Source organism: Acomys russatus, chromosome 25 (assembly GCF_903995435.1).
Source record: "Acomys russatus chromosome 25, mAcoRus1.1, whole genome shotgun sequence".
Lineage (NCBI taxonomy): Eukaryota > Metazoa > Chordata > Mammalia > Rodentia > Muridae > Acomys > Acomys russatus.
The window spans coordinates 40,751,347-40,758,297 of NC_067161.1; positions in this window are offsets into that span (position 1 = coordinate 40,751,347).

Sequence of the window (6,951 nt, forward strand, 5' to 3'; positions counted from 1 at the left end):
GGTGTGTGCACAGCTTACCGGTGATCTTCAGTCCCTTTGCCACCAATTGCGCAACTCTTCGACAATGCTTGGGACTCTGGCCTCAGGAATTGCTGCTTAGCCATTCCCAAGTTCTCACCATCCACCTGGGAGACGGCTCACACTTTCACTCTTAAACTGAATGTTCATGCTGTGAGTCACTAGACTTCTAACTTGCCAATGGCCTAGGAGTCAGTACATAGGGCAGAGCTAATGGTCCTACTGTCCCCTTGAGGACTGCAAGCTTTACTTCTCAGTCTTTACAGTTTCCCCCCTTGATGTACCCGAAAGCATACAGCTGTCGCCTGTTCAGGTGGCATACAGCATATAAGGGTTCAATAATTTCCTCTTAGGCTTATTTTGTATTTTTTTGATTTTGAGACACGGTCTCACATTGTAGCCCTGGCTGTCCTGGAACTTACTATGTAGACGAGGCAGATCTCAAAGTCACAGAAACCTGCCTGCCTCTGCCTCTGAGTGCCTGAGTCAAAGGCACTCCTGGCATGCCACTCCTGGCATGAGTTCATGGATTTCTTTTTTTTTTTTTTGGTTTCTTAAGACAGAGTTTCCCTGTATAACAGCCCTGCCTGTCCTAGAAATCTGTTTGTATACCAGCCTGGCCTCAAACTCACAGAGATGTGCCTGCCTCTGCCTTCGAGTTCAAGGACTTCTTTGCTGTAGTTTGTCTTTTTCTTCCTGAGCTGGTTAGATACTTTTTGTTCTACAAAAACCTCATGTAGGCAGAGGGCAGAGGGCATATTTAAGAGCCCATGTATGTACACACACACACACACACACACACACACACACACACACACACACCCCAGCTGCCAGGAGCAGGGCTGAGTTCAGTGAGGCGAGTTCTACCGTTTGTGCTCAGGCTCTCTTTGGCAGAGATATTACCTCAGTGATGGAATTCAAGTGGACCATGGAGTACCCTGAAAGATAGTCTCCCTCTTTCACAAAACTGCCACCATCGGTGAAGTACTCAGCATGCAGGGTCCTTGAGAGTTAAGTCCATTCCTCATTCATGACTTTGACACAGTCATGGTCCTGCTGGTCTAGACCAACAAACACTAGGGTCTTGGGGTTTGAGGTCCACACTACTTCTAGGTGAATGTGCAGGTTCTCATACATTTGCTGGTATTTGACCATCCAGGCATTACTTAGCCAGTATTGCCCCTTGTATTAATGTCAGTACTGAGTGTGGCACTAGGACTATTAATTCTTTCCCCATAATCAGGTTGTCAGTTTCTGACACTAAGGTGGCAATGGCAGTGAGTGCCTAGAGCCAGGTGGCCAGCCTTGGGCAATGAAGTTGTTTGGGAAGAAATGCCATTGGGCAATGCCATGACATCAACATTTGGGTCAGGACCCTGTCCCTAATGGCAGCATGCTGGCGCATGTATGAGAGTGTGGACAGGTCTGATGTCCCAAGGGCAGGCACATTGGTGAGGGCTTTCCTGATCTCTTCAAAAGCCTTCTTCTTATCCTTGTTCCCTTAGCAGAGAGTCTTGCTGTCCTCCTTTGTGGCCTCATAAAGTCATGTTGACAAGACAAGAAATTAGGTATTCAGAACCTACAGAACCCCGCAGCCCTGAGGAACTCCCAAACCTAGCATTGGGTTTTGAAACAGGATAACCAGATAGCCTGCTTTCTCTCTGGGCCGAGACAGTACTCTTCTTGGGAGAGGTGAAAACCAAGGCATTTGACTTTTTCTTGACCGGTTTGGCTCTTATTTCCTTTTCAACCATGTAGCTACCGCTTACAGCACGGTAATAAGAGGTTGAGTTCATTTTCTATGATCCTCCTGCACCCGTCTGGCCAGCAGTAGTTACCTACATACTAGAGCAGTGGTCAGCCATGTTGGGCTGCTGGGAAAGCTGCTAAATCAGGTGCTAACTCACTGCCAAAAATGCTCCAAGAATCTCTGAGCCCTTGAGGTAGTTTAGTCTATGTTAAGTAGCCCCTGTCACCATTTTCAGAATTCTTCTACTGGAAGGTGAAGACTGGATGGCTCTGAGGGGCCATGTGGATATAGAAAAGGGTGGGTTTTTTTTTCCTTTCTGGTTTTTCATGACAAGGTTTCTCTGTGTAGCTTTGGCTGTACTGGACTCACTTTGTAGATCAGGCTGGCCTCACACTCACAGTGATCCGCTTGTCTCCGCCTCCCTGAGTGCCCAGCTGAAAAGGGCATTCTTAAGGTCCAGCCATGTGATGAATACAAGCTGTGGTGGAGATGAGACCCAGGAGAGGGTAGGGGTTATGGACAGCTGGGTGGAGGGTAACAGTGGCCTTGTTTACTACTCGCAGGTCCTGACCTGGCTGACAATCATCTGTTCCTGTTTATAGCCAGGCAGGAGAGTTGGGTTCCCGGATGACTGGCAGAGTCAGAAGATTCATAATTAGAGCAAAAGTCTTAAGACCCAAACAAACGTGGCATTTCAGAAAAGAACATGCCACCTCCATTTTTGCTAGAATATAGTATGCGAGGGAAAGCTTGCCTCTCTGTAGCATGTGTAATACTCTTAGATTTGTCTAGCTTTTAACAAGCAACACATTTGGAATGTATGCAGGTTCACTGCATGGCTTCAAAGGGCATATAGTTAATCCTAGAGGAGGAGACAGGAGCAGTGTGGTGCTGGTGGGAGTCCCCCCAAACCCTACTTCTCCTCGGAAATGTGTCTGGGAAACCAGACTTTGGCTCTTACAGACCACATAGATAAGGTCAGTAAGAGTTCGGGTGACTGAGAGCAGGCTCCTGAGCACAAAGAACTCTTGGCCCCAAATCAAGGCAGGGTTAGGGTTTATAAAGTAAAAAAAAAAAAAAAAAAAAAAAAAAAAAAATCACAATTACATCCTACCAGAGGCAGGCAGGTGGGTCAAAAGTCTTAAAGGTTTCAGTTCAATTGATTAAAACAATTTGTTTGATGTTGTAAAAACCTCTGGGAGCTTCTGGTGTGGCCACATGAGAACAAGAAGGACATCTACACAGATGATGTGCTACACAAGGGGCTGGGGAGTGGGTGGGTGAGCCAAAATTAGGACAAAATCGAGTTACTCTGGGCAGCTCAATATAAGATGCTGAAGTGTTTGACAGATACACATCCTCCCCCAGACTTCCAGCCATCCCTAGGTTACTCTTAATACCAGCACGATGTAATTGCTGTCAGTAGTCTATGCTGTACGCTGTAAGGGAAAAGCACACATATGTCCGCTACAAATGAAACTTTTATTTGTTTATTATTATTTTATTTGTTTATTATGTATTTCTTTGGTCATTTGTTTTTGAGAACATTGTCTCACAGTGTAGCCCCCGCTGTCATGGATTTGTCGACTGGGCTGACCTTAAACTGACTGAGCTCAGCCTGCCTGTGGCTCTATTTCCAAAGTGCCTGGCATTAAAGGCATGTGCCACCATGCCTGTCTCAGAATTTTTTTTTTTTTTGGGCGGGAGGGTTTTCAGACAGGGTTTCTCTGTGTAGCCTTGGCTGTCCTGGACTCACTTTGTAGAACAGGCTGGCCTCAAACTCATAAGAGATTTGCCTACCTCTGCCTCCTGAGTGCTGGGATTACAGGTGTGTGCCACCATGCCCGGCTTCAGAAGAAAAATTTAAAGAATATTTTGGATCTATGGTTAATTGATTCTTCAAATGCAAAAACATGGTGGTACCAGAGCCAGTAGTACCTCAAAACACAGGGACAAAGAAGTGAGTCCTGTGACATCCTTAAGTCACTAGAGCCAGCTTTGTGTGAAACAATCCTATTCTGGACCCTTTAGCCAAAACATATGACTCAACAGATTCCCCTTGTAATAGTCCACTGAAGGTACACACAGTCCCTCTGATTAAGCCAACTAAAAGTGTGTGAGTTCTTTATTAGCCAGCAGCCAAGAATGTCCCAAAGTTTCTTGGTGCCAGAGCTCAGGAGTGCAGTGTTTTTAAAGGCACAGCTCACAAAGACCATTAATTTACATCAAAGTTAAATAAGGGTCAGAGTAACCTTGGAACATTCGTTTCTGGCAGAGCAGAGTAACTATTTTAGATAATAGTATGACAATTACTTTTGACTTGTACCTTCAGTTATTTTAGTTTATGCTATGTTTGTATAAGTATTAATTATTTTAGCTAATACATCTGGACCATGGTTAACGCCATAGGAATCTCAGTCGTCTTGCCAAGGCAGATGTGACTGCTCAGGGTGTAGGGGGCTGAGAACTTTTTAAGAAAACACCAACTAGGATGAGAACAAGATGGCATTACCTTTGGCACTTCGTCGTCATCATTTCATTGTTTAAATCTGCATTGTGTTTCCCCCATATGATCCTTTTAGGCAGGTGTTCGTGTGTCACATGACTTTCCTGGGGAGACATTGTTCACCCCAAATAAGGAAGGTACAGACAGACTGAAGAAAACTTTTAAGTTCCACTTAGCAAAATAAATGAGTTTAATTAACAGGTTAACTATAGGACCATGAAAAAGCCCCAAACCTCTAAGCTCCAACTTTATCTAGTGCTAAGGCTACAAACACACACGCACACACGCACACACACACACACACACACACACACACACACACACACACACGTGTGTGTGCGCGCAACTTTGGAACTCTCAAGTACCAGCAGTAGCAGTACACTTCACTATATCATTTATATGGTGCTAGGAATTGGACGCAGGACTTAGACGGTAGGCAGTTGATTCTATCTACTGAGGTACAGTGGTCAGCAGCGTCAATGCCGACCAGGGCTCAGAGCACCACCTTGTGTTAAAATGGCAGATGTGACTTCAGGCTCAGCAAGGGGGAGACAAACAAAAGCAGACTCTGGGAAACTGATATGTTTACGCGTGCTCACTCCATCCGAGCTCATATCAGGGTTCTGCTGGTCTCAGCAAACACTGTCCACCATGGGAAAGATGGCCTTTCCTGCTACAAGCTGGCATAAGGACACTAAGTGACATCTTACTGAAAGACAGTTACCCTGGCTAGGATTACAAGGATGACTGACACTGCAGTGGGAGTCACCCAGACAAATCACAACTAGTCCACTTCTTTTCATTCCATCATTTTTGAAGTTGGGCTTGACTATGCTACTTTGTCTGGCCAACAAAGCACAGTTGAAGCGGCATGTTTTATGGATTGTGCTGTGTGACTTTTCCTGGGGAAACGTGACAGACCGAAGAAAATATCTCACCCAGGCTGGCTTGGTGAACCGATGAGTTTACTGAGATTAACAACATGCACGTGCCTGAGGGGTTAGAGGCACAGGGACGACTCAGGCAGCCACACCACTATAAGGCACCTCAGTCTGATGGCTTCTTGAAAACCACATCCCTGCTGCTCCCTGCCCAACTTACAGGGAGCTCCTACCAAGGAGTCTCCTCTCCCTAGCCCTTGTTTTTTGCCTCTGAAACCTTGTGAAATAGGCAGACGCGGGATCCTTGACTGTGACAAGCTCTCTAGCCTCAGGTGGGTCTAACTCCGGAGTTAGGGTTCAGGAAGCTTGTAGTCACATGAAGCTTTCATGGAGTCCATGGCTCCAGACTCTTCTCTCATGAATTTGAAGAATGCATTTCATAGACAACATGAAGGGTGAGTTTTAAAGATGTGCATATTTTTGTTTTGTATATATGAAGGTTTTGCCTAAATATATGTATGGGTACCGCACAGTCCTGGTGCCCGAGGAGGCCAGAAGAGGGTTGTTGAATCTCCTGGAACTGGAGTTACAGACTATTGTGAGCCACCGTGTGGGTGTCCAGTGACATTTCTGTCTCCCATGGTGAGCATGTCTGTTGCTGGTGTCCTTATCTGGTCTTGTTTAGGCAGCCATGCTCTGGATGCGTCATAGGTGAAGCTCTCATATCAGTTCTAGGAAACACAATCCCGCAGCAGATTGCCTGGTCCTCTGGCTACTCTCGCCGTTTATAAGCCTCATGTAAGTTGCACAGGCCTTCTGTGATACGAGTTTCTAGCTTTGTCTTTATCTTACTCATTTTGGAAAAATCTAGACATCCCACTTTAGGACAAATTTTTAAAAACGTTATTTTTTTTTTAATTAAAAAAATTTATTTAAAAAACCCATTTATTTATATTTTTATGTGTATAGATATTTTGCCTGCATGTAGGGTTGTGCGACATGTATATGCAGGGTCTAAGGAGGCCAGAAGAGGGAGCCGCATCATCTGGGATCAGAGTTTGAGAGGGTTGTAAGCTGCCATGAGGGTGCTAGGAATCCAGAGCAGGAAAGACAAAATCTTAATATACAGAGATCTTATTTTTTAAAAATAATTTTTATTTAATTAATTTTATATGCATTGGTGTTTTGCCTGCATGTATGTCTATGTGATGATGTCAGATCTTGGAGTTACAAACAGTTGTGAGCTGTCCTCTGGAAGAGCAGTCAGTGCTCTTAACCACTGAGCCACCTCTCCAGTCCCCAGAGATCTTTCATTAATAAAAATATCTTCATATTTGCATCTTTTGAAATATTTATTCTACTTATTAGTTCCTTTTTTAATATCATGAGATACGGTGACAATTAGCAAGCTTATAGATAAATTTGAAGACTCACTGTTGAATCCCGTGATGTCAGGCTGGGCACAGAACATCTGTCCTTAAAACCTTGATAGATTTGAAGGCTTACTCTCTGAGACCTTTATATTTTATGAGGTCATGGGTGCAAACAGTCAGAATCTATGATCAGAGGGATCACCCACAACAGGTGTATTTGCCTTTACCTGTGCCCGTAATTTGAAAATCTTCCTGGCTATACTCGAGGATGAAGGGCTGTCTAAAAACCTGTACCCATGGGCTGGAGAGATGGCTCAGAGGTTAAGGGCACTAACTGCTTCTCCTAGAGGTCCTGAGATAAATTCTCAGCAACCACATAGTGGCTCACAGTCATCTATAATATGATCTACCGCCCTCTTCTGG